We start from the raw sequence: 20,340 nt of genomic DNA on the forward strand, positions 1-20,340 counted from the left end.
TCTTCCAATTTTATGCATAGACTTTGGTAAGAAAAGATATTTTCCTACAGATGTATCACGGTACTGATTAAGTAAGGTGCTTCGACTTTTATTTCGGATGAGGGCAGCAATGTAGTCTTTGTATGACTTCTTCAGTTATAATCAGTGTCGATGATATCTGTAAGTACCTGTGTTGCTTAGGCTGCAATTGTTAGTGGAGGTTGTGGTAAGACTTTGATGGGGGTGGGAATATCAGCTGGGCTAGTTCTTGTGCACCAGTGTGGCAGCAGTACAAATGTTGGGTCTGACCTCTGGCCTCTGGAAGGTATGTGCAGGCACCAGCAGTGACAGGTAGGTTGAATTTATACTCTGCACCTGTACAATTTGTATGGATGTTGGCAGCGGTGGTGATGGGTGGGATGGACCTCCCAGTGGTGTATGTAGCTGCTGGCTGTGATGGATGGGGCTAGGTCCTTCACAGTACATTCACATGCAGGTGGCAGTGGCCATGGGAAAGGCTGGCTGGTTCTCAAGCTGCATAAAACACATGTGGGCAATAGCAGTTGCAGTGGTGTTTGAGGCAGGCCTGTCCTCAGGCACCACTGGTGGCAGTGGGTGCACTGGACCTATTAGACCTCTAGGTGGTACCTTTTGTGGGCGGGGGAGATTAATCCCCAGGTACCAGATTACTTGCATGAAGATTACTTGCATGAATGCTACACACAGCAGCTTCCTCCTCGGGTACCTAATGTGATGTTGCATAGAGGAACCATCAGTGTCAGATGGGGTCTGTCAATACCCAGGCCTCAGACGGTGGGCTTTGCATGCATATTTTAAGTGACTTAATATGAGGCTATATCTTCTTCTTCTTTTTTTTTTTTTTTTTTGAGATGGTGTCTCACTCTGTCGCCCAGGCTGGAGTGCGGTGGCCTGTGATCTCGGCTCACGCAAGCTCCTCAGGTTCACACCATTCTCCTGCCTCAGCCTCCCAAGTAGCTGGGACTACGACACCCACCGCCACACCCGGCCTAATTTTTGCATTTTTTAGTAGAGCGGGTTTTTGCCTATGTTAGCCAAGGGATGGTCATAAATCTCTGACCTGGAAGTGATCCGCCATACTCGGCCTCCCCAAGTGCTGGGATTATAGGCGTGAGCCATGGTGCCCGGCGCAGGCTATATGTTAATATTTATATGTCTTAAGACTAATAGAGTAGAGAAAACAAAAATTTGGAAAACATTTCCTTACTGAGTGGTACAAGTTGCAGACTAGTCTTTGGCTGATCCAGAGAGACTGCAGAGGAAGTTTCTTTTCTTTACTTTTAAAAAATGTTTTGAAGACAGAGTCTCACTTTGTTGCCCAGGCTGGCCTCTGACTCCTGACGTCAGGTGATCTTCTTGCCTCAGCCTCCCAAAATGCTGGGATTACAGGCATGAGCCACTGCACCTGGCCCCCTGCAAAGGAATTTTCTAATAGAATTGGAGGTGTTTTTCTTTTTTTAAAAAAAATCCAAATACTTTGAGTTGAAAGGAAGCTACTCTAATTGATCAAAGATTATTTGTAACTGTCTGTGAGACTAGTTAAGCTAGGGAAAAACCTGAAAAGGCGAGTAGGAAAAACAATAAGGCAAAGGAAAATGCAATGAGGTGGAAAAGCCATATTTAGAGTCCCAAACCCTTGGTATGAAGGTCTGTGTGTCTTGTTTTGTTTTGTTTTGCTTTGCTTTTGAGGCAGAGTTTTTCTCTAGTTGCCCAGGCTGGAGTGCAACGGTAGGATCTCGACTCCTTGCAACCTCTGTCTCCCCGGTTCAAGTGATTCTCCTGCCTCAGCCTCCCGAGTAGTTGGGATTAGAGGTACCTGCCACCATGCCCAGCTAATTTTTCATATTTATTTTTGGTAGAGATGGGATTTCACTATGTTGGCCAGGCTAGTCTTGAACTCCTGACCCTAGGCAATCTATCCACTTCAGCTTCCCAAAGTGCTGGGATTACAGGCGTGAGCCACCGCATCTGGCCTTATATGTGTTTTTTTAATGTTTGAAATGAACCAAATTATTACAAACTCACATGAAATGTTCTTGTGTTGTGGCGCTTAATATAGACATATTTCTAAAGATTTTCTTCTGAAATCAGAAGCCAACTAATCCATGACTACTTGGCACTTTCATTAATTTATACACATTCAGCAGAGCTCAGGTCCTCATTCTTCTTACAATCCATGAAGTAGTTTATGTTGCCCTGCATTGAACTGCATCAGATTGCTATAGTTTGAAGTTTGGGAATTTGGGGAGTAATAAACTCCTTATTTTATAAAAAGGAAATAAGAAACTTGATCAAAAGTGAGAGAGCATTTTTGCTTTGTGGCATGATGTATTGTTGCTCATGGGTATAAATGTAACAAGCATGAAAATGAGAAGGCAAAGAAAAGGGATCTGTGACTTGCACACCTACTACCGGGCAAAATCAAAATTGGAAACCAGGTCAGTGGCATATCAAGTTACATGTTCATAATCATGATAGGCTCTATCCAGTAATTTCAGCAACTGCACCTAAATACCTAAAGTTAATTCCACTTTCAAAATATTTGTATGGAGCCCATCTGGCACCCATGAATCAGTATTTTAGAAGCTCTCTCAAATCCTTGGCATCCAAGTGCTAGGATGGTTACTACAAAAAGCCCAGCCTAATTCATTTCTGAACAATTGCCAGGAAACAAACTCCAAGCTATTGATGCAACTTGACTCCTGATACTTTGTTTTATCTCAGTTAATGACTAGCAATATAATAATTAATAATGCCTATTATAATTGAATCAGTTATAGAAGTAATGTCATTTGGCTAGTTTGTTGTTGAGTGTGGATATTTTAAGTTCTAATTGTTCTTCAGTTATATCATTTTCTTTTTCCATTTAACAGGGAACTCTGTAAAAGTAGATGGTAGTTCTTCATTTGGAATCACTAATGGCTACCAAAATTTTAGGACATACTAGTTGTCAACAAATACTTGCTGAACTAGTTTAAGTATTTTTTCTGGATTATACTTTTATTACGATAAATGGTAATAGTATTCACTTTCTTGTGGTGTTCAGTGAATTAATGAAATTAGTTACTGCAGAGTTACTAGTGAGAAAAGGCATCCATGGGTCCTACTTAATATGTACCTTCAGCAAAATCTGTTCTGAAAGTCAAAGTGTTCCCCAGCTAATACTGTGATCAAAATGCCTGCAGAATCAAATGCAATATGACATTCAATGTTTTAAATATGAGTCATTAAACAAAGAATATTCTAATATTGTGAATCTTTTGTGAAGTTTTTACAGGCAATGATGGAATAGAAAAGATAGTGTTCTATTTTTACAACGAGAAATACTAGGAGATGCACTACAAAATGACATTTCCAGTGAGATTTGAGCAGCATCTTATCTTTGCAATGTGTTCTTTATTCATTGATTGAGGGTATCATTCCTAGGGTATATAGGTGAATAAGACAATGACAATATGTTTGTCAGTACACAGATTGCTATCCTTCTCAGTTGAAAATGGTGTTGATGGTGTGGTTAGATGTGGATAAAAAATAATCTTTGTGTGATAGCATTTTCAACACCAAACAGATGTTGCGTACTTTTTTATGAGTGACTTCTCATAAGTAGCAAAATGTACACTGTGTTAATGTATCATCTTGTTTTCATAAGTACAATTTGTTCCTGAGAGGCTGAAGAGTATAGTAGAGTAAAAGCAAGAGAAGTTTTCTTTTTTCTCCCGGGCCAGCTGGACTGGTATCTTTATGCACCTACTATAAGCTGGCATATTGGCAGGGTGCATCATTGACAATAGCCTTGTTAGAGAGATAGGAGTCTTTCCTCAGGTAGTCTCATCCTTTAGCATGTTAGCTTGGAATTGTTTGCTTTGAAATCCCATGGAGATTGCAGGGTGCCAAGAGTGAGAGTCTAAGTGTGCAAGGTCTGTCTCTTGAGTCCTATGCTGGAACTCTCAATGTGGCTTCTGTTACATTCTACTGGTCAAAACCCATCTCAAACTCAGCTGAGGCTAAAGAATTATGGAAGCACAGTCTTCCCTATGAGAGTGGAAGAGGTTACTACCATTGTTAGAACTTGCCACAATTTATATTGTAATTGTCAAACCAGCCTCTTCAAGAAGTCATGTCTTTTAGTGATAACCATAACCACAACTACAACAATAACAACAGCTCACACGTTTGGAGGACTTAATTGTACCAAAACCTATTCTAATGTTTTATATGGACTAACTCAATTTTCACAATAACAATGAAAGATGGCTATTTTTTCTCTACTTTATGGGTAAAAAAAATTGCCTCACAAAGGAGTTAGTCATTTTACAAAACAGTAAAAATTTCCCAAAGATTGCCTTAGTCATATAAATGCAGAAGATGCAAGATGAAATAATAATTAAAAGTCTATGTTTCAATCTATCCATTCATCCATCCATTTATCCTCTGGAACTTCTCCAAGTTTTGAATGCAGCAAAGTATATTTTGAATCTTACAGAAGGGAAAGAAGGTTAATAAGCCACATTCAAATTTGGAATCTAGGAACCTTTCTTTTTACAGAGTATCTGTTAACATCTTATATGATAGTGGTATTCTATGGAACCATTTGTAAAACGCTGTAATTAGGCTTTAAAGTAGGTTCCAAATTGTCCTGATTTGTAGCACATGTATCTCTGTTACTGAGACTATAAAGCATATGAAACATGCAGTATACCCCGTTTGTTATGTGCTCGTGTGTTCAAAAAATCAGCAACCCTTTAGACATGCAGAAGTTAAGCCAGGTATCTCTATGAATCACCTCAAGGGTTTTAAGCCAAGTTATTTTGCATTGCATTATTTTCTTTTCTTTCTTTCTTTAACCGTTCTCCTCTTTTTGTATCAACATCCGTCTGAGCAGTAACAGTGTTACTGCTCTAAGGGATGACAGTTGGCAAATAGTACTATAGCATGGCAATAAGATACAGAATGAAAATTATACCTGTGTCAAATTGCTTCTGAATCATTTACTTCAAGATAGTCAAATTAGGAAGACCACCCCTGAGCAATACAGATGAGGCAGTAGGTTGGAGAAAGTTATCTCTAGCTCTTTAGGGTATAGTATCTACATTTAATATTGCTATTTCCAGAGCTGCAATCTTGAGGAGAGTTTTAGAATCAAGATTAGGCTACAGATGTAATTTAAGGTGTGCGTTTTTGTATATATACATATACATGTATATATATAACTGTACATAATTGAACCTGGAATAAAACAGGTTTAGCCATGCCAACCCCCACGCAATCAAAAACCCACATATAATTTTTGACTTGCCAAAATCTTTTTTTTTTTAATTATTATTATTATTATTTTTTGAGACAAGGTCTCATTCTCTTGTCCAGGCTGCAGGGCAGTGGCATGAACAGGGCTGATGGCAGCCTCAGCCTCCTGAGCTCAAGTGGTCCTCCTGTTTCAGCTTCCTGAGTAACTGGAACCACAGGTTCACACCATCACGCCAAGCTTCTTTTTTTTTCTTTTAATGGAGACACAGGGTCTCACTATGTTGTCTGGACTGGTCTTGAACTCCTGGGCTGAAGTCATCCTGTAGCCTCAGCCTCCCAAAGTGTGAGGATTACAGAGAGGAGCCACTGTGGCCCAGCCCTGAACATCTTAACTACTGATAGCCTACTGTTGACCAGAAACCTTGCTAATTACTAGCATAAACAGTCAATTAACACATACTTCGCATATTTGTTATATATTGCATTCTTACAATAGTGTAAGCCAGAGAAAAAATGTTATAACAAAAACCATAAGGAAGAGAAAATATATTTATTAAATTTATAGTACTGATCAATACTGTAGGTTTACATCATGTGTTGACAAGATGAATCATCTTGTCTGAAGTAGTGGGCAATGCAGCTGCAGAGGTCAATCTACAGTACACACCAACCAATTCAGCCTTTTCTTGTAATGTCATGACTTTTCTCTGTCTCTTGGGAGCACTTTGAACATCACTAGTGGCACTTCGTATGGGTCCCATGGTGTTATTCAAGGTTTACGGTATTGTACTAAACTTGATGAAAAATACACAAGAACTGCAAGAGATCACTTTTTCCATGATAAACAATTTATTGAAGAGATGAATGCTCCGTGGAGATTATTAGCGTCACACCGCATTTTAAGCGGATACTCACAACACTTGAGCTCATTGCAATAACAATGGGAGGTGGCTATGAAATTATCACAGTAGTACAGTGTGTACTACAGTTAATTTTATGCATTTATTAATGCTGCATTCTTGTGTTTGTTTACATTTCTCTGTACTGTGAATGGTGTCATGTACTGTCTGTGTTTGTGCACATAAGTTTTGATAAATTTTAACTATTTATAATTTGCGTGTATTTTACGGTAGTAAATGATAAAATAGACTGGTATCTACATGTATTTTATACATTTAGGGTATAACTTAGTTTTATTTTATATTTAGGCTACATGGTTTGTCTGCAAGGTTTTCAAATTGCAAATCTCCAAAATTTCCAAAATGTCTATTGAAAAAAAAATCTACATGTAAGTGGACTCACACAATTCACACCTAGGTTGCTCAAGAGTCAATTGTTTATATAATTTGCCTTAAACAGCACATTCATTCAATCCACACACTCACTGACCTCTCCAGGAGTTTGTAAAAGAATAGGTAATGACCTAATATTAACTAAGTAAATGCCAGCATTTTATTTAATCATCAAAACAACACAATGAAATAGATATTTTTAATCCTCATTGTTATAGATGTGATGTTTTGCTGGGGATGTGGCACCAGATGGGCCAATCCTTGGGCACCAGCGTGGTGGTGGTGGTACGAAGGCTGCACCGGGCCTTGGGCCTCTGGGTGATATGTGTGGGTGCCAGTGGTGGCATATAGGGTGGATTGATAACCTGGCCCCCCCTTACAATATGTGTGGGCCACCTTGAAGAGGAGGAATGACAATTTTCACCTCCAATATTTTTTAAATGGCACCACTAAAACCAAATCATTAAATGTATTTATGTCTTACCATGTATCAGATTCTGTTAGACACTTCATTCTTCATCTCATTTAGTGCATATAACTCTAAAAGTTAGTAATCTTTTTTTTTTTTTTAATGTAGGAAGAAACGGGGCTTAAAGAGGTACATAAGTTGATCAATATCACAGCATTTGTAAATAACAGATGGCCCATGATTTAAAGCCAGGCCACTCATGACCAAAATCTGTTGTTCTTCATTAAATAAAACTCCCACTTATGAAATACTTTCATGTACATTATCTCATTGAATCCTTACAACAGCTCAGCTGGGTCAGAAATACAGGTTTATAGACAATAAAAAAGATGAGAATCAAAGAAATTTAGTAATTTCCCCCAAGGTCATACAGCTACAGGTTTAATTTGAGCCTAAAACTTTTTTTTTTTTTTGAAATGGAGTCTTGCTCTGTTGCCAGGCTGAAGTGCAGTGGTGCGATCTTGTCTTACTGCAACCTCTGACTCCCTGATTCAAACGACTCTCCTGCCTCAGCCTACCGAGTCGCTGGGATTACGGGCATGTGACACCACGCCAAGCTAATTTTTGTATTTTTAGTCAAGATGGGGTTTGACCGTGTTGGCCAGGATGATCTCAATATCCTGACCTTGTGATCCACCCACCTTGGCCTCCCAAAGTGCTGGGATTAAGGGTGTGAGCCACTGCGCCCGGCCCTAAAACTTCATTTTAAAAAAATATCTGGTGTTTCTTCTAGTTGTCCATATTTCTTCCTTATGACAACAGATAAAATATACAAACTTTATATTTTCATCAGGATAGATGTTTTTCAAGTCTAGCCTCTGCCACTAAATGAGTGTGTAATTTTAAGCAAATTTCTTAATCTCCGTGAGCCTTTGCTTCTTCATTCCTCAATTAAGGGTGGCAATTCTAGCTGCCTCACAGAGCTATTGCTAAGTTTACATGAAAATGCACACAGACATATCTAGACAAGTGTCCAGCTTATGGGAGAGACTCAGTGTATAATCTCTGGCTTTCCTTCTCTCCATCCCTTTCAACGCAAATGGAGTAGTTTCAGGATAAGTAATGCTCAACTTACATAACCAAGTAAGACGTATACCATCTTAACAGCTGGCACCAAAAGTCATCTTTGGAAAGGAACTTTGTCAAAATATCTTCATAAGCCTTTGTGGAAGATGTGACTCTGACAGCAGAGGTGTCAACAGGAGACCAAGCTATAAAAGGAGAAGGTTAGATGGTCTAGATATGAAAATTATAGGAATTTTTGTTTTGCTCCCAAAAAGGAAGGAAATAAGAGGTGAATGGAGAAGGTAGGGAGGGGAGAGAAGAGCCAGAGAGGTAGGGTGAGGTGAGGATACTTGTGCTGGACAGCCAGGTAAAATTCTTCCTGGCCATACATTGTTAATTTAAAATTGTTTACATTACCTTGATTTAAAGTCTACCAAAGAAACTAATTTCAGCCAAGTCTACCACAAATTAATACTAGAAATGAATGTTTTGTATCCTATCTGGATTACCATGAGGAAAACCAGAAATACATAACTAGAAGTAGAAGAGAATTCAAGAATGTAAGCCACCCTAGCATTCTCAGAAATCTGGGCAACTTGAGGGTCTATGACCATTTTTCAGGGGATCTCAAGAGATTGGCAGTACCAGCTGACATGTGGATTGTGTTTAGTTGAAATATCCTCTTTTTAGTTGAAAGTCCACTTACATTCACTGTACCAAGAAATCGTTTCAATTTCAGCATGATTTAGATACATTTGAAAGGGACAAACTGACGATATTACGATGTTTGAGGATTAAGGTGATGAAGGACTTTTAGGCATATTTGAAACATACCCCTTAACTGTTAAGATTGACACCAGTGGTAAGAAGTTTCCTCCATTAGATAATACTGGCTTGAATAAACCAGAGGCTTGCTGTGATGGATCATTTCTGAATCTTATTTGCGTTTAGTAGACATTATTTCTTAGAGCAGTTTTTGGCTCACTGTAAAACCGGGCAGAAATTAAAAGACTTCCCATACACCCTAGTCCCCATACGTGTAAACCTCCCTCCCATCAATATCCCATGCTCCAGTAGTAATATTTTTGTTAAAATTGATGAACTTAATATTGATACATCGTTATTGCCCACATTCCATAGTTTACATTAGTGTTCACTATTGCTGAATTTTTGTTTTTACTTACAAACTTATTACCTTGATAGTGTTACCATCAAGCCAGCGCTCACCAAACTGGGGTCTTTACCTTTTTAGTGCCCTGAAACTAATATGCAAAACTGACAGTGAATGCTTAGGCTTTATTTGATGGCCATGAAATTGAGAAGCAGAAGCTTGGATCACAAATAAACTTCTCAGTCTGTAAGAGCCAGAACTTCACAGATATAGGGCATCTTTAATGAAGGGGCTGGGCTTTAAAAGAAAGGGGAGGAATATTTGTCTTTTCTGGGAATAAGCAGAGAACTTCTTGGAACCAATTGCCACCTTCCTTTTTGTCACTTAATGGCTTCTTCTGGTTGTTGTCATGATTGTAAACTGTCATGGCAGTGGCAGGAGTATCATTTAGTATGAATAATAGATTATAATGAAGCTAGAGGTTCTTCAGAGGTCAAGTGAGCCATCATCCTGGAGCCTACCGGTCTTAGCCAGTTTGGTCATGAGGGGGAACTTTTGACCTCAGGCATCCTGTTTCCTAAAGATATACAGAGTTGGCTGGGTGTGGTGACTCCCAGCACTTTGGGAGGTCGAGGCAGGTGAATCACGAGGTCAGGAGTTCGAGACTAGTCTGGCCAACACGGTGAAATCCTATCTACTGAAAAATACAAAAGTTCGCTAGCTGGGCTTGATGGCACGTGCCTGTAGTCCCAGCTATTCGGGAGCCTGAAGCAGGAGAATCTCTTGAACCTGGGAGGCAGAGGTTGCAGTGAGCCGAGGTGGTGCCACTGCACTACAGCCTGGCAACAGAGCGAGACTCTGTCTCAAAAAAAAAAAAAAAAAGATACTTAGTTAAGGTCCGTGGGCATAATTTACCTAGGTCACATAGGCATTACACTGGGTAATACTAGATTCACTGAGCCTCCTGCCTCTCTAGCATGGTGAGATACTCCATCTGAGCATACATATGTAGCTAGGTTGCTGATGACTAAGTATAAAATACAACCATTTCCCAGACATGTGATCCGCATGGTTCACTGCAAAACTGATATGTTCCCTGTGATATTAATACACTCATTCATATTTCACACTTTGTCAGAGAGCTGCATATAGATAAATTCAAACATACGTACTTGATTGTTTTAAAATAATGACAGCAGTATTGAAAGCACAGCTATTAGTTTAGTAACGAATCATAAAAAGAGGATGCTGGAGGCTTTAATGGAAGAAGAAACATTATTACAACTTTGTCCTCAGGATCTGGCTTTTCATTACAGATCAGTCTGAAATAAATATCAGTCTAAAATGAATCGATTCCATCATATTCTTCTCTTTTGCCTCTGGACAGGTTTTTACCAGATCCATATATAATACTTGATATTTTTACCAACTCTACTGCAAACAGGTGTTTATCCTCTTTACAAAATGCTGCTTTAACACAGGTGCAGATTTAAGAGTTTAATGTGATTTTATGTTTTCTTATTATGAGGGAGGGATCATCCAATTACACACCTCGTCTCTCAATCTCCCCTGGATACATATGGGAAATATTTCATTCACTGGTTGTTTGGTCCAGGGAACTGAAACCCATCCCCTTTCATGTGTTAATTCGAACTGATACCACACTAAATGGCTCAGGGGCCTTGGCTCTGGGGTTGCTATGACCGCTAATGCTTTGTGTTGCTAAAATCCACACTTCAAACATGATGCCTTCATTTTGCAGTTATTCCCTAGCAAGCTTCCCTTTATGTATGAGATTTCACAAGCTTAGGTGCCTAATAAGAACTAGTAGAATCACATGCACACATATACACCACATAAAAGTTAGGAGGTTCTGTGTTTAGGCACTATCTACCTGAATCTGTTACTGTGTCTAAAAGGTCTTGTTCTGGGTTCTTGAATCAGAATTATTAGTTGGATGTTGAGCCTTGTTCCTTCATGGTAGACTTTTGCCAAATGATGTGATTTGACATCTAAACCATCAGGAAGCACTTCATATGTGACATACCAGTAGACAGCCTGTAATTCTGACACAGTGACTCAATCTATATTTGTTTTTTTCTTTTCTTCTTTTTTTTTTTTTTTTTTTTGCTACATCCTCCCACCCACAAAAGTCTCAATAGCTTAGATTGAACTATAAATCTTGTCATGAAAAAAGACAAAATAGAAAACAATTTTATAAATGTAAAATGGAACACTATTAGAAAAGAAAAAAGAAAAATTGGCATGGTCAGGAAAATACAGAAATGGAAGCTCCCTATTTTGGAAGGGATAATGGTGGAGAACACTGTTCCAAAATACAGTGCGTAAATCCGAAGGAGTGACTCTGCCCCCTGCCAGTGGCAGGCAGAAGTTCCCCTGTTGTATGGACTCCTTGCTTTAGTCATATTATGGAAATTCTTGTGGTGATTCTGCTGGGTAAATAAGGGTGTCCTTAAGTTTAACCCCATTGTCTATACTCTTGATTGTCAGTTTTCTTTATTCTTATTTTCCTCTCGTGTTCTAAGTATTGGATGGTCTGGACACATGAGATTTTAGAGCTGCTCAATGGACGTAATGACCAATTAAAGCTCTTTTTTAGACTGTAGATTTTTGGCATGGTGATCTTGACTAAACTGTTTCCATTTATTTTAACTCTAGGTTTATGTCTACGAAAGTGTATGCCTGGGTAATTCTGGTTTCTTGAGGATGCCATATACTGAACAGCCAGTAGTTGCATTTCTGTTGGTATCCTTGACCAATTCCCTCATATCTTACAGGTTTGGGTGCTGCAGGAATCCAGAAGGAACTGCCAAAAATGACAGCTAGGAATTTGAGGGCATCTTTAGAATATTTGAAGTTTGGCATTTTAGTACAAATATTGTTATTGTTGCTAGTTTTAAATTTTGCCGAGGATGTACCCTAAAGTACGATTAAACAAGGAAAACTAGAATTACCACATATTATCATTTTGTTACGGGCGGGTCTTTGTTCTTAGCGCTCCCAAGATGGTGGCGGGTGCTCCCCAGATGGCAGCAAGCCTTTTGTTTTCTGACCTGGAGTTCTTGGCCTCATGGATTTCAAGGAATGGAACCTTGGGCCATGTGGTGAGTGTTAACAGCTCTATTAGAAGCTGTGGGTCACAGAAGACAACCATGGAACCCAGTGACTAGTGTTCAGCTTGATTAGGATGAACCTGGGCACTTAGCTGCACAGGAACAATGGTGAGCCTTGAGCCTGATCGGGAGTGGCAATGGGTGCCTTGCTGGATCAGGAGCACAGTGGCCACCCTGCTGGATCTGGAGGGGTGGAAATCAGTGGGGGGTCTGCGATGGCGGCAAAGAGCAGTGGGAGGACAAGAAGCACAAAAGCTCAGCTAATGCTGTAACAAACATGGACCAGAAGAGTGTGCAGTTGCAGGATTTCAGAGTGAAAACAGAGCTCCCAAACAATGAGTGAGGAGACCCAAAGGGGGTTGCCATTACTGGCTTGAATGCCTGGGGTTTATATCCCAATCATTGTCCCTCCCTTGTGATCTCAGATGATAGATGATTTGACTATTTCTTTACCTCCTGCTTTTAGCCTAATTTGTATTTTAGTGAGCCCTCTCTACTACCTGATTGGTCGGGTGTGAGCTGAGTTACAAGCCCCGTGTTTAAAGGTAAGTGCGGTCACCTTCCCCAGCTAGGCTTAGGAATTCTTAGTTGGCCTAGGAAATCCAGCTAGTCCTGTCTTTCAGTTTCATAAGAGAAAAGGCTTTCTAACAACCAAAAATGTAAAAAATATATTCTCAAACGTTTATTAATTAAAAGGAAACAAATTGGATATAGTTCACAAAAAGTCACCAAATTTTAATTAAGACAACAGGAGCTAATGAAAGCATCACCAATGACCCACTTATAAGACAAGAGGAGGAAGAGATATATGGAATGCAGATAGAGACCTCTAAGGCAGGGAGAGGATCCAAACCAGCACAGAGATACGAAATTCTGCTTATAAACGGGTGGTGAGTGAGAGTGATGCAAGCCAGGGACCCCCGGCTAGTGATGCCCCACCTGGGCCTTGCTCAGCCATGCTACTATGCCCCAGCTCACCTATGTTATAGCTTATACCCACATCTGGCAGTTCCTGAGCTCTTATACCATGCCCAAGAAGAATAGGGATGTGCTGCATATTGAATGGTGAGGAGGGCAGAGAGGAATTTTATTGCATGATTAAACAGCTTTCAGTGGAGAGGGGACAAGGGGATGGTCTCCCTACCTGAAGGTGGGAAAGTTCCCCATATGGTTGGGTCTGAGGTCTTTTATGGACTCAATGGGGAGTGTACACTGATTGGTTTGTGAGTATGCAAAAATGGTTAAAGCAAAGACACCACTCAAAGGTGCGCATGACAGTGTAGAAAACCAATTAGGAAAGGGTAGGTATATTTGAAATAGGTGAAGGATAGCGATCAATCAGAGAAAAGCACACTAAATGGAAGAGAAGTTCTCAATCTAGTCTGAGTATTTAACTTGTAACAAGGCTTTCAGGCTTCAAACTGTCTTCAACTTGGAGGTAGGGTTTCACTGGGAGCCCACCCCAATCTGCCTAGGCATTTGACTGACTCTTGCCACTCTCTAGAGGGATGGCAGATGGTGCACAGATTGGCACGTTGTTTCAGCATCTGAAATATAAGGTGGGTGGGCAACTGGAAAGACAAAACAGGAGTGGCACGCACAGTGCTTAGCACAGAGGGTACAACACAAGTAGTTGATAAATTTTTGAAATATGGGAAATCGGATGATTCAGAGTGTAGTCTGCATTTGAAAAAAGATATGTTTGCTTAAAAACAAACAAACAAAAAACCACACAAAATGACCCCTTCCCCACAAGGGATCAGCCTATATCACGCACAGGTACATGCAAACTGGCAAATTGTCATTCTCGTCTTTCACAGGTTTCATGAATAAAAGTGACCTATGAATGTTTATATGATATCCTTTTTCCTTTTCTTATCACTTTTGATGATGATACGTAATGAAAATACCAGCTCAAGTGTTGTTATGGGCGACATTCATTAATGTGTTGGGTTAACTATGAGGATGAGCTAATTACTTTTAAAATGTGCTGTCATCCAGTGATTTAACAGAAAATGCCCATGCTCAATAGCATTAGCTTAAGAAACAAAAACGGGCAAATAACTTTTCTTATATAATTTAATGTTGGAAAATTATATTGAAGAAGGACTCATAACTTACTAAAATCACTAAAGAAAACTAATTTGGGTTGCGTATAAATTTATTTTCATACATTAAATTGGTAACTGAAAGTTTTATTTTTTTACAAAGAAGTAAACAATTTTAGTACTGCCGGCACAATCATAATCTTATTAAATATAAAAAAAAATTGATATTATAAGTTACAAGAAGAGATCTTGCTTTATAGCTTTTCATTATTATAGAAGTTCCGAATAGATGGATTTTCTTAAAAGATGTTTTTGCTTTGAACTTAGCTCTAATTCTCTTATATAATTGACATCAATCACACTCACAATTATCTTTATCGTATCAAATAAAGACATTTTTTAAATCTGAGGAAAGAAAAGAATGAAATCCAGGCCAACAAAATTTCAATTTATTCTGTTACTTTTGAAATCTCAATTATGTTTTGTATTTTGAAAAATAAAGCCAAATTTCTTTCAAAAGGCAACTTTTAAGAATTTGCTGTTTTTAATTTGGAATAGGATTGAGAGCCAGCATGATCCATGAAAGTGGCTTGAGAAGAAAAATAATCTGGTTTTCATAAATAGAAGGCTTGTTGAGTTAGGAGAAAATCACTCAGTATTTTAGGAATTGATGGAAAATGATTGAATTTAGTTTGGAGCACTTTTTCTTTTCAATATGTAGGCTTATAAAATACAGAATTTATAATTCACCTCAACTACCCTTCCTGATATTATTTTTGTTACATATTTTATGTGTTTCAATTAAATGTTTATAAGATCTTTCTTAGAAAGTTTCCTTTCCCATGATCAATGTCTGTGCCATGCTTCCAAAGACATATACCTATTTCTCTAAATTGAGGTTGACAAGTTAATTGTGATTTCAGGTAGGAGGGAAGACAAGTATCTTCAGTACAACCAATAATTCACTTTATTAATGTTTGTCTTCAAGGAGAGCACAAAGGATGCATCAGAGAGGCAGAAACACACATATTGTGCTCATCAAAGGTCATAAAGGCCAGAGAAGAGAACTTGGCAGGAAAGTTATCCAAGTTCAATTCTTTAATCTTAAAAAACATGATTTAGTGAGATAGCCAAAACCTGGGTAGAACTCAGAATAGATACTGTTTATTTTCAAAGCCTAAGGGCATGCATTTTCAGAAAACTCAGTGGCTTAAATAGTGCTTAAGAATTTACATTTAATTAAACTGGATCCAGGTAATGGGGGGTCTGGGTTTGGGCTGTCCCACATTATGTACTTGCTGCTCATTGTGCCTGAAGGCAAAAAAGCTACATTAAAATTCAACAGATCTTAACCACTGAAAACTGTTGGGCTGAGAATTTGATAGTGTATCAGGCTGGGAACTTACGCCTCTGGGTAAAGATAGGACAGAATTCTGCCAGTGTCAGCAATGATCACCAGCAATCAGCAGGCAGAACCCCTAGTCTCCCAAAACTGTAGAGTGAGGAGGGTATTCAGAGAGCTGATCCACTTAGCATTTACAGAAAAAGAAACACATGGCTTCTGAAACTCCAATGAAGACAACGCATGGGCTTAAGAGAGCTGTGATTTTAAAGAAAATAAAATGATGTGAGCTTTTCTTGGTTCTCTGAAATAAAGTTGAACTTAATGATCTCTAATGATCTTTCTCCATAAAATATCACAATTCCAGGAAAAATCTTGCTTCTTGAAAATTTTCTGATACAATTAAATACTGATCTCTAATCTTGGTGGTGGTTGTAGTTCACTAAAGACAGTGTTGTCTAAACTTAAAGAACTTCTAATGACACATGAATATGAATCCACATCTTTGTAAAGAATTTGCTGGAATTTGCAGCTGTTATAGGTGAAAACATCAATTGGAGTACAAATGTATTAGGGTAAATAAAGGGCAAAAAGATGAAGTTTTTAGGGAAGGGGAACAGTGTAGAATGGCACAAGATAACTCTTGTCATTCTGTGTGCAAAATGGGTCTCATCTGGATTATCAGCTGTCACAAACCAGGGATTATGGTGGATTCCATAGTACCATATGGCATGGTTTAGGGATCTACTTCATAGGGGACAGTAGAAACTTAAAAGTTAGGTGTCAGGAAGAAAAGAAGACAATTTGTGATGGTCAATCATGTCAATTGACTGGTACACAGGGTACCCAGATGTTTGGCCAAACATCATTCTTGGTATAACTGTGAGGCTGTTTTTGGATGAGATTAACAGTTTGAGTCAGTCAACTGAGTAAAGCAGATTGCCCTCCCTATTGTGGGTGGGCTTCATCCAATCATTTGAAAGCCTGAATAGAACAAAAAGGCTAAGTCAATGAAGACTCTGCCTGCCTAACTGAGCTGGATATTGGTCTTTTGTGGCCTTTAGACCAGACTGTCAAAATGACTCATCTTCTGTCTTGAGGCAGCTGGCTCTCAAATTAGAACTTTCACTATCATCTCTCCTGATATTCAGGCCTTCAGACTTGGACTGAAACTACACGTAGACTCTTCTGGGTCTCCAGCTTGCCCACTGCAGATCTTGGAACTTCATAACCATTATAATAGCATGAATGAATTCCTCATAAGAATAAATCCTATTGGATCTGGTTCTCTGGAGAACCCTGACTAATACACCTAGGTGTACCCTGTTCTTTCATTCTCCTAGAGGTGAGCCACAGCTAAGACATCGTGAGTTTGTGTTCCAGTGCAGGGATCCTGCCTGCCATACCTCTCCTGGCCCTGTGAGTCAAGCACAAGGTCAACCTTATCAGTGAAGGAACAAACAAAATATTGGGAGCCAGCAAGTCTGGAATGGGATAGGGCCTATACATAGAATTTTCTGAGATACCAGTGGCCTGACTCCTGAAGACCTTGTGACCCATGACGAGTTTCCATCTTCACTGCTGTGGGGAGGAAGCCACAAGCAGCTGAGCTTAGGTGCAGTCTCTCCTCTGGGAGAAAGAGACCTCTGACACCTCCTCTTTCAGGCATCCCAAAGTGAGCACCAGGGTCTCTTCCATACAGTCTTGATCCTTGCATCACAAATTGATGGACTAGACTTTGTGATCCATGAATAGCACCATGAAAAATGTAGTCTTGCATACAAGAAAAGGTCAAGATAGAAAATAGATTGCTAAATAATAGGCTTAAAAACACATTCAGTATTTGCTCAAATGTGATACCCTTCCTCCCAAAATTATAGTTTGTAAATTTGTGTTGAAAAGTAGTTGGAAATATAAACTATTTAATAATTAGAATTCATAGGCTTTGGAATATCAAAAAGCCTTTCTTAAACTCAGTTATGATGGGAAATACATAGATTTTTCAGCAAATAATAAGATAGGATTATATTGGGAAGAGCAAATTGCGCATAGTTCTCTGAAGGGAAGAAAACAGAAGCAAGATTAGTTAGGATGTTGGTACACTGAGTGATTAGGACCCTCGAATGAGGTGGTGATGGTTTGAAAAAAATGAGGCACTATTTCTGAGTTGCTTCAAAGAGAATGGGTTAGTCAAATGTGGTAACTCATTATAAATGGATGGCAGAGAGAGGTCAAATATAATTTCAACATTGGAAAAGTGGGCAACAAGAAAAAATAGGGTTAGGGACATCAAATGGGGTATCTATTGTAGGTCAAATATAGTAAATGACTTTATGAGAGATACTATTTAAATAAAATGAAATACAGGCTTAATTTTGGTGACATATGGACTGATTAGCATTTGTTTAATGAGTGGAAAGTTAGGTAATTGATGTGAATTAAATTGTGTCCCCTCAGGCCGGGCGCGGTGGCTCAAGCCTGTAATCCCAGCACTTTGGGAGGCCGAGATGGGCGGATCACGAGGTCAGGAGATCGAGACCATCCTGGCTAACACGGTGAAACCCCGTCTCTACTAAAAAATACAAAAAACTAGCCGGGCGAAGTGGCGGGCGCCTGTGGTCCCAGCTACTCGGGAGGCTGAGGCAGGAGAATGGCGTGAACCTGGGAGGCGGAGCTTGCAGTGAGCGGATCAAGCCACTGCAGCAGCCTGGAAGCAGGGAAAGACTCAGTCTCAAAAAAAAAAAAAAAAATAAATAGATAAATAAATAAATAAATTGTGTCCCCTCAAAATACATATGTTGAAGCCTTATCCCTCAGTGTGACTGTAGTTGGAAATAGGGCCTGTAAGGAGGTGATAAATGTTACATGAGGTCATAAGAGTGGATCTCTGATCTGATAGGTCCACGGTCCTTATTAAAAGAGGAAGAGACAGTAGAGTGCTCCTGTAAGTGGCTCCGGCTGCTTTGTCTCTCTCCCTCTCACACACACACACACACACACATACTCTCTCACACTTTCTCTCTGCGTCCCACCACCCACCCCCACCAATATGAGGACACTGTGAGAAGGCAGGCACTTGCAAAGAGAATAGAGTCCTTACCAGGAACAAAATTTGCTGACATCTTCAAAACAAAATTTGCTGACATTCTTGGACTTCCTTCCAGAATTGTGAGAAATTAATTTCTGTTTCAGTCACTCAGTTGGTAGTATTCTGTTATGGCAGCTAGAGCTGATTAACACAGTAACTCTCATGTTTACAAAACAAAATAATTATGTTTTACTCTAATTATTGTATTTGAGGCACAAAACAAGCTAAAACATCAATAAATCACAAGTAATAATTTATTAGATAACTATGGTGTATCTACAATGATATATAAGGACATGTTATATAAATATCTCGCAAAAGACATTGACAACTCCAACTGGATTTACTTTAGAAACGTTTAGTTTGGAATTACATGGAGTGACATAACGTGTTCAAAGACCACCAGTATGCACATTTACAACAGATAGGAACTTTATCAGACTACAGATAGTGACCTAATGTAACAAAAAATAGATAAACCAATTAGTGAATAATAACAATGGATAATTATTGTGCCCTTGCATTGTGTCAGATATTTTCTAAGCACCTCACATGTATCATTTCAGAAACCTTTGTACTAGGGAGGTACTATTATTAATCCCATTTTTAAGATGAAAAACTAAGGCACAGTGAATCAGTAACTTGTTCACACTCACACAGCTGTGAAGGAAATGAGTAGTAGCGAATGACAAAGAATGCTGGCAATTCATAAGTCCAGTCATTGTTATGCAGGAAAAAGGCTAAATTTTTATGAACATTGGTTGAAAAGTTATACTGAACTGAAGGATACAAAGAAGTCATCTTCAAGGTGGCAGAGTGCTGAATATTACAGAATTCATCCGTATATTGAGTTCAGATCCTATCTATAACTTATGTATTTTTGTTATCCTGTTTTAAAGATAACATTAAGAACCTGCTGTTGTTTCCTCTGTAGAATCTGGCATTTACAACACTTTCTTATCAATCACACCACTGAGTGTTACCATTCCTATTTTACAGAGGGAAATGTGAGGCTGAGGAAGTTCAGACAACGTAGCCATGGCAGTTTATAACTCAAAGTTTATGGATGGCTGACGCACGCTAGAGAGATTCAACAGTCGATGCAGCTGTCCCCAGGCTCCAAACTCTACATGTATTCCTGAAACACCAGGGAAAAGCGTCTTTTATTTTTATATGAGAGCCTGAAAGATTACTTTCATCTTATTTAAAAATGAAAATATTTAATTAAATTAAGAAATCTATTTCTATTAGAACTTTTGCTTCTCAACGTCAAATATTTTTGGTTACCTCAGTTACTTTTTGCAAGGTAGAGTTTTCAAATCCCATTTCACCCTGATTGTCCTTCCCTGAATTCTTTAAGTGTAATTTAGCTACACTTAAAGCACAGTATTTGCTAAAATTGGAAATAATGTTCTAGATGTTATATTACATTGATCATTATACCCCTTGATCCAAATTATTTATTGTTGACAAGTAAGATGATTGTTAAGAATAAACTTCTTCTACCAGAAATACCAGAAAATCGATATGTACTTATGTAATATCATTAGAATGGAAAAAGGAATAATATATTTACTATTCCATTGATG

At 38.8% G+C, this 20,340-nt stretch overlaps 1 protein-coding gene across 5 annotated transcripts in view; it reads left to right on the forward strand.

The window, feature by feature from the left end:
• DCC (DCC netrin 1 receptor) overlaps positions 1-20,340 on the forward strand; it is a 1,226,567-nt gene that overhangs the window by 449,829 nt on the left and 756,398 nt on the right. The gene's annotated exons all lie outside the window — the stretch shown is intronic.

The sequence above is a fragment of the Papio anubis genome, chromosome 19, assembly GCF_008728515.1.
Source record: "Papio anubis isolate 15944 chromosome 19, Panubis1.0, whole genome shotgun sequence".
Lineage (NCBI taxonomy): Eukaryota > Metazoa > Chordata > Mammalia > Primates > Cercopithecidae > Papio > Papio anubis.